This window comes from Olea europaea, unplaced genomic scaffold, assembly GCF_002742605.1.
Source record: "Olea europaea var. sylvestris unplaced genomic scaffold, O_europaea_v1 scaffold2971, whole genome shotgun sequence".
In the NCBI taxonomy this organism is placed as follows: domain Eukaryota; kingdom Viridiplantae; phylum Streptophyta; class Magnoliopsida; order Lamiales; family Oleaceae; genus Olea; species Olea europaea.
This window is the reverse complement of record NW_019248336.1, coordinates 5,507-14,834: the sequence shown is the minus strand read 5'-3', so window position 1 is coordinate 14,834 and position 9,328 is coordinate 5,507. Positions and strand designations below refer to the sequence as shown.

General features: G+C 34.0%; 1 pseudogene; it reads right to left on the bottom strand.

The window, feature by feature from the left end:
* Window positions 1–609: 609 nt before the first annotated feature.
* Window positions 610–9,328, bottom strand: part of LOC111384670 — a 9,551-nt pseudogene continuing 832 nt past the window's right edge.

Below are 9,328 nucleotides of genomic sequence, written 5' to 3'. Positions count from 1 at the left end.
ACCTAAAATAATACAAACTCCTAATATAAACAAAAAATAAAATCACATTACAACAACATATCCTATTTATAATAAAATTGTCCTACATCACAATTGGCTCGATTGCATCTCATTAGGAGATCCACATCCGCTGAAGCCATAGGTACCAACCATACAATCAGTTTACAAGAAACCAAACGTTAGGCGCTAAACTTCGTGAAACCCAATCCAATAGAATTGCCTGATTTAGGCACCTTGCTGCCATTGTTCCTGGAAAATCAGAACATCAACAGCTAAAAGTAAAGGAAAACTCATCAAACCACTAATCAACACCAAATTTGTAGTTCTGGGTCATTATACAATATCAAAGGCAGTCAAAGAACAGTGGAGTTACAGATGATCGATAAAAACTACTTATATCCTCAGCAATACTTTCTGCGAAAAGTCTTCACATCGTCTTCACATCACAGATGAAAAGTCTTGCTGTGATTAAGCACATTCCAAACATTTTCTTCAACAATCTGAACAGTGTTTATCTCGTACAATGTTCTCATTGCGTCTACTCAAACGTAAAAGTATAAAACTACTATCCAAATCAGGAATACAGTTACAAAAAGGCTGTTCTTGTAGAGAGACACAATATCAAACTTTATTTTTGAAGTTCTATCATTACAAGTACACATTTCATGAGCACGAATCGTGTGAGTGACAAATCATGTAATTACAACATAAAATTCATGGTTAATCGTCTCATTACACCCTTTGACATTATAAATTAGCAGCCTGTCTGTGATCAATGAATGAGTTTGTCTACTGAAAAACGTACCATTGAAGAGAACTTCTGCACAAGTGAACCTATCGACACGACTACAACAACCATCCACCACGAGGCACATGACCACATCAGAAGAACTGATTTTTAAGCTAAAAAACATATTCAAATAATAATAATAATAATAATAATAATAATAAAATAAAATTGAAGAAGAAGAAGAAGAAGAAGAAAAGAAAAAAGGACCACCACCAAAACTTAACAATGAATAACAAGTAACTAAGGCTAGTGACATTCTAAGACCCAGTTAAATGAATAAGAAAGAGGAATATTGGATATTCTGGTATGGAGAATTAAAAATTGGGATAGAAAAATGGAGAAACCGCAAAAACCTAAATCAGAATGTACTACTACTTTCACTGGTAGAAATAGAGGGGCCTTCAGACTCGACAAAATGAGAGCCCCCATTACTGATATCAAGACCCTGAAAACGACCAAGAGGATCCTGTTGCAATGTGTCCAAGATACCCTGTCCATGACCAGATGCAAATATAGGGTGCTGTTGAGTTGACATGCCTGCCTGATGGTGATGAAACTGTGGCATTTGTACATTTTGGATATCATTTGGCGCTAATTGATGTTGCTGCGAGAAAAAAGTGGACTGGTTGAATGGAATATGCTGCATTGCCAGATTAAATGTCTCTGACGGGGCCGATATTTCTCCAGTGGCAATTCTTAGTCTTTCAACTTCCTGCTTCAGTGCTTCATTTAGAGCTGCATATTGTGAACAAACACCATAGAGAAGAAAAATGGATTAATATTTTCACCTCTGTAAATATACAAAAGTGAGGAAAAGAAAAAATGCACAGCAGGGATGGCTCTGGAAACATTTAAGTGCTGCGCAATTGCTTCAGGCTTTGGTTTATTGCTTCACTGCTTGGGAGAAAGTTTTATGCAGGGTGATATCATAGTAACTTCTAAAAGAATATTCAGATAGTAATCTTTTAAGAAATGTGGAAATTATCCTTGATATGCCTCCAAATTTTTTTGGGAGGATGAATCAGAATCATTTATTCTAGATATATGATGCAAAAGGAGAAAAATAGGTTTTGCTTACCATCACGTAACTGCGCTTGCTGTTTCATGGCTTGTAACCGAAGCTTAAGCTCCGTGTTCTCATTACTAAGCCCTGATGTATCTCGCTGAAGAAGCAAAAAAACAGTTGATCAAATTTCAAAGACAACAAATTATACACTGAATGAAATAAATCTAATAGGACAGTAAATTTCAAAATATTATGGCACAGTCTGCATGGAGATGCCTTCTATACATATACAAGAAATATTTGGAAAGAATCATGGTCTGGATATTCAAATATCACCTCCTTCCCTTATTTCAATTAAAGTTCCCTGGTTAACCATATGTCATTGCTGCAAAGTTCCAAGAAGCATATATTGTAAAAGACCATCTCGAAATTATGAAAAAACAGATTCCGACATAATAAATATACCTATAAGCATAGTGTGCATGTGAAGAAGATGTTATGAAATGGTACGCAAGAGGCAATATAACTTTGGTACTGATTCAAATTCTAGAGCCATGAGGATAGTAAGCATCTTGGCAGGACACAATATGGTGAACATTTTGAAGGATAATATAGGGAAAACTGTTAACTCTTCTGCAAACAAAAAGATGAAGAAACCATAACCTGCTAATTTATTACCTTGTATTGAAAGATAGGAGATGATTTCAAAAATAAGAGTTTTGTGGGTTTCGAATTGGATTATAGAATAAGGAAAAAAAAATTACTGAGCTATCTTTAGGAATTGTAGTTCGCTACATGAGCGTGGAAGTTCATTGATCCAAAGATGCCTTCTTGAGCTATTTGAAATGAAATTCAAAGCTTACCATTGCAACTTCCATTCATGAATCTGATGATTGCCATTAGAAGTGATCAAATGATGACAGAGGAGATAGAGGACATACAGATTTCTTCTTACATCTATATATATCTCTACAAATCCTTTTACTACTTTTTTCATCGTATGAGCCTTGAAGTTTTCCAAATGAAACTTTTTTCTTGCTTCTAAAATCACATTGTGTACCCCAAAACTGTCTTAGGGTGCGTCCCTATGTGTCCTTGTAGGCTTGATGCTTGGACTTTTCAAATGGTTGGAGTACCCGTGTTAGACACAACACGACTGGTATGAGTATAGAATATGTGTCGGATCCTCCAAATTTCAACCGGACACTTAGCCCTTTTTTGCTACTTCTTCTTTTCTTTTTTATTCCCCTTTCTACTCCATGAACCCAACACCACCTCTGAGAGGTTGGAGAAATGCGACGACACTAAGTTTTCTCTTTTTCTTTCTTTTTTCTTTCCCTTTTCTTCCCTTATTCCTTCTTTCCCTCTATGTATCAGTAGTTTAGGATTTTGTGCATATAAAATGAAAATGAGTTCCATATAATGCTATTTAGTACTGTATCCGAGTGCTCTGGATTACCCAAAAATAAAAATAAAAATCAATCTTTGCTGACAATTCTCCCAACATCCAAACATATCTTAAATAGGTATGTGACTAGAAAACTACGCTTTCGGTATGAACATGTTGAGACGAGGTAGTGCCCATGCCTTTTAGAGTAGTATAGTTAGATTTACATCTGGAAAAGTCTTTGTATGCTAGAGGACTATTTAGGGGTGTCAAACAGACTGAGGAGCCGTCGGCTCGATCCCTCTGTTCGTAAAAACGAGGCTCGTGGGCAGCTTAGGCTTGTAAAATCACGAGCCTGAGCTCGAGCACGAGCCAAGCAGGTCGGCCCGTTTGGTGGCCGACCCGACTCGACTAGCCCACAAGCCTAGCTCGTTCGTTGCCTTGTTTTCTTCTCTCTTTCTATATATATATACCGATGAACCTAACCCATTTTTTTCACACAATATCTATCAACAATTCTCTCTAGTGCTCTTCCATAATTATCAACAATTATACAATATACATTCATTTTAATTTCATCATCTTCAATTTTAATCATTCAATTTCAATTCTCACCCTACAAATTCACAATCTTAAACACATTATAATTCTTTCCGTACTCTATACTCAAGTCTTAGGTTGAATCTATGTAGCATACGATAAATTGAAAACTGAAAAATGTTTTAAATATCGTGTGCCAAAGCCCATACAAATTGGCAAAAAAATATTTTGGAAACATTATTAATGTGCGTGACGCTCATTTTCGACTACAAGATAAATATGTCGAAATTGCATTTCGTCAAGTAAGTAATATTTAATTTCACCATATTAATCAAAATTTGTTATTTTATAATATTGTTTTTAATTTTCTTTAAAAAATTGTACACGTTACAAGTTGTTTGTGTACAATTTTTAACTCCTCCTACTCAAAATTTAAATAGCTAATCCCAAGTCCCAGATAAAAGAGGAGGGTTTATATTTTATCTATTTCTTTGTAGCATACGATAAATTGAAAACTGAAAAATGTTTTAAATATCGTGTGCCAAAGCCCATACAAATTGGCAAAAAAATATTTTGAAAACATTATTAATGTGCGTGAAAAATTGACAGGACGCTCATTTTCGTCTACAAGATAAATATGTCGAAATTGCATTTCGTCAAGTAAGTAATATTTAATTTGACCATATTAATCAAAATTTGTTATTTTATAATATTGTTTTTAATTTTCTTTAAAAAATTGTACACGTTACAAGTTGTTTGTGTACAATTTTTAACTCCCCCTACTCAAAATTTAAATAGCTAATCTCAAGTCCCAGATAAAAGAGGAGGGTTTATATTTTATCTATTTCTTAAAAAAAAAATACATGAGCTCGACACCCCAAGCTTCTCGTTACAAACAAACCACAAGCTCAGCTCGTGCGCTCATGGGTATAAGGGCCGAGCTCGGCCCATTGCCACCCCTAGGACTAAGAAATGTAGTAGCAATAGAAATGACAACATAATTTAGAAGATAGCCCCCTTGATATTTGTGTTGTGTATTTGGAAGTAAAATAATTCCAAGCTCACAAGGACTTGGAAACAAATTTATTAAGGGTGTGTTTGAGCCCCATTATTTTTTAAGAATGTATTTTTAAATAGTAAATTGATGGAAAATATGTGGTTAAAAAAGAAGGAAGAGTTTTTAGTTTGTGCGTAATATTATTTTAATAAAGAATATGTGGTTTAAAAGAAAGAGAAAAATGTATTTTAGGAAAATGGAAATCAAACATCCACTAAAACGAACACAATAATATAATATGGACTATCAGCTTGACAATGGTCTGAGCAATAGTTAGATCAGACCATTATCAAACTGATAGTCCATATTATATTATTGTGTTCGTTTTATAAATGTGCAGTAAGAACCTATGATTTGTGGTCCGCTCTATATTCTAACCACTACAAACCAAAAAGCTTCCCGACATAAATTGAATACAAATGTAAAAAAAAAATGTTTGGATTAGCAATAATGTTAATTATATGCTTTCAGGATCCATTCCATTCCAAATAACTTGAGCACATGTTCAGAGCTAAAGCACACAACTGAAACTAGTGAAAGACAGGTCCTCGCAGAAGTACCTGGTACAATGTTAATTGTGCAGAAAGAGTAGTTGCTTCTGTTTGAAGGGTCTGAACTTTTCTCTCAAGATCGGAGATATAATGGGCTTTTCTCTCTTTTGATCGAGCAGCAGATTGTCGATTTGCCAATATCCTGTATATTAACTTCTAGAACATTAGTTAATTGGAGAAATACAAATTCCATTTCTGTCAATCTACGAAACATATCTAAGTGTCCTCCTGATTGAATATTAGAAGAGATATTATAATCTAATTTTCAATTTTGATGGTATTTTAGGACACATAATTAGAGTTTAATTTAATAAGTTTTATTAGATATTTCCTATTTAGAGTAGGATCTTTGAAACCCTATATAAAAGGGTCTTATTATTTATAATAAACAGCAACTTTGATAATGAAATAAAGATATTTTCTCTCTCTTGAATTCTACTTCTGTCTGTCTAATTCTTCTCCTCTTTATATCTCCCCCCTCTTCTTCTCTTTTCCCTCCTTTATCTTCTTCTTCCGCCTTTTCCCTTCTCCTATAATTGTTCAATTGCATCCTACGTCGTCATCACTACGGAAAACTGAACATGCAAAATTCTTCTCAATCATAATCCAATGAAGGAAAATCCACATATAAAATTGTAGAAAGTCTAATTGATTCTATAGCTCTTACCTAGGCAGGACTTGACAGTTGATCATGCTAAATAATAAATGCATTGATGTAGGTGCTCCAAGAATTTAGAATTATAATGAATCAGGGAAATAACTGCTCATAAGTCGAACTCCGTGTGCTAACACAAAACAAAATCATCTTGGAGAATGCATGCATCTTAGCTAAACTCAGAGTGAGTTTACATTGAGAAGGTGATCAAGGTTCCAAGAGCTCTTCTAATGAACGCATTTCCTATGATTAAGGAAGAATAATTTCACCTCCATTTCATTTCATTACACACACACACACAAAAAAAAAAATAAAAAATGAAAAATCATATCTATAATGATTTTAAATCAAGACATTCCAAATCGACATCTTACTTGCCAGTCGAGCCTTGAATCCGTTTGGTTAATATAGGTATGTGGAACAAAATTTGAATCATAAAATCATTTCATGATTGATTCTTTACCCATCAGCAATAATTAATGCAACGTTTTGTAGATCAACTAAGCTCAAATTAAGATCTCTTGTGCCATAATTCTACCTATAAAATGAAGGGCAAAACCAAAACAAAATGTCAAAATTAACAACAAATAAATACAAAGATACAGATCAAGATCCTTTCAGAACCTAAAAACTAAAACTTTCCAAATTCACTTGAATTACCAAAACATGCATAAAATTTAAGAATGCGCAAATAATTATGAACATACAAAAAATTTAAGAAGGATTACCTTTTGGCGCGTTTAGGATCAATACTCCACAACTCAGCAAGCTTATCAGGAGCCATGGCTTTAAAAAAAAAATACATGAGCTCGACACCCCAAGCTTCTCGTTACAAACAAACCACAAGCTCAGCTCGTGCGCTCATGGGTATAAGGGCCGAGCTCGGCCCATTGCCACCCCTAGGACTAAGAAATGTAGTAGCAATAGAAATGACAACATAATTTAGAAGATAGCCCCCTTGATATTTGTGTTGTGTATTTGGAAGTAAAATAATTCCAAGCTCACAAGGACTTGGAAACAAATTTATTAAGGGTGTGTTTGAGCCCCATTATTTTTTAAGAATGTATTTTTAAATAGTAAATTGATGAAAAATATGTGGTTAAAAAAGAAGGAAGAGTTTTTAGTTTGTGCGTAATATTATTTTAATAAAGAATATGTGGTTTAAAAGAAGAGCACAACTGAAACTAGTGAAAGACAGGTCCTCGCAGAAGTACCTGGTACAATGTTAATTGTGCAGAAAGAGTAGTTGCTTCTGTTTGAAGGGTCTGAACTTTTCTCTCAAGATCGGAGATATAATGGGCTTTTCTCTCTTTTGATCGAGCAGCAGATTGTCGATTTGCCAATATCCTGTATATTAACTTCTAGAACATTAGTTAATTGGAGAAATACAAATTCCATTTCTGTCAATCTACGAAACATATCTAAGTGTCCTCCTGATTGAATATTAGAAGAGATATTATAATCTAATTTTCAATTTTGATGGTATTTTAGGACACATAATTAGAGTTTAATTTAATAAGTTTTATTAGATATTTCCTATTTAGAGTAGGATCTTTGAAACCCTATATAAAAGGGTCTTATTATTTATAATAAACAGCAACTTTGATAATGAAATAAAGATATTTTCTCTCTCTTGAATTCTACTTCTGTCTGTCTAATTCTTCTCCTCTTTATATCTCCCCCCTCTTCTTCTCTTTTCCCTCCTTTATCTTCTTCTTCCGCCTTTTCCCTTCTCCTATAATTGTTCAATTGCATCCTACGTCGTCATCACTACGGAAAACTGAACATGCAAAATTCTTCTCAATCATAATCCAATGAAGGAAAATCCACATATAAAATTGTAGAAAGTCTAATTGATTCTATAGCTCTTACCTAGGCAGGACTTGACAGTTGATCATGCTAAATAATAAATGCATTGATGTAGGTGCTCCAAGAATTTAGAATTATAATGAATCAGGGAAATAACTGCTCATAAGTCGAACTCCGTGTGCTAACACAAAACAAAATCATCTTGGAGAATGCATGCATCTTAGCTAAACTCAGAGTGAGTTTACATTGAGAAGGTGATCAAGGTTCCAAGAGCTCTTCTAATGAACGCATTTCCTATGATTAAGGAAGAATAATTTCACCTCCATTTCATTTCATTACACACACACACACAAAAAAAAAAATAAAAAATGAAAAATCATATCTATAATGATTTTAAATCAAGACATTCCAAATCGACATCTTACTTGCCAGTCGAGCCTTGAATCCGTTTGGTTAATATAGGTATGTGGAACAAAATTTGAATCATAAAATCATTTCATGATTGATTCTTTACCCATCAGCAATAATTAATGCAACGTTTTGTAGATCAACTAAGCTCAAATTAAGATCTCTTGTGCCATAATTCTACCTATAAAATAAAGGGCAAAACCAAAACAAAATGTCAAAATTAACAACAAATAAATACAAAGATACAGATCAAGATCCTTTCAGAACCTAAAAACTAAAACTTTCCAAATTCACTTGAATTACCAAAACATGCATAAAATTTAAGAATGCGCAAATAATTATGAACATACAAAAAATTTAAGAAGGATTACCTTTTGGCGCGTTTAGGATCAATACTAGGGCTGGGCAAATCTCCCGAACCGAACCGACCGAACCGAACCCGAACCGAACCGATCCGAACCCGACGGTTCTTGTCAAATTAAATACCCGAACGGGTATCTGAATTGAGAACCGACGGGTACGGTTCGGTTCTCGGTTCTAGACCAAGAACCGAAGAACCGAATAAGAACCGAATCTTTCTAATTTTTTTTTTATATTGAGTAAATCAAATTATTTTAATTTTAGTTATTTCTAAATAAATTAACAAATTAATGATTTCTAAATCCAAATTTTTGGCCCAATAATTTGTTTCATTTCTAATTTTTTAATTTTTGGCCCAATTACCCATTTTATTGTTTTATTTCTTAGCCAAACAAATCAAATCCACTAAATAACCCTAAGCACCTACAATAAAGTGCATAACGTTGTCTCGACTCTCGCACTCACTCTCACAGCCTATCTAATATTCCAAAACCTATACAATCGTCGGCCGACACTCTGACCTCTGATCAAAGCCGTGACTTTCCCCGACTGAAACTTTGATCGTAGCGATCATTTGAACAAGATAGTTTACTAATCTCTGACATTCCAAAACTATTGAATGTATCATTAGTCGTATTTATATAATGTTGTTATAAATGTTAAAAAATTTAATTATAGTACAGAACCGAACGGAACCGAACCGATCCGAACCGAACCGAATGGAACCGAACCCGAACGGTTCCATAATTATATTTGGACCCGACG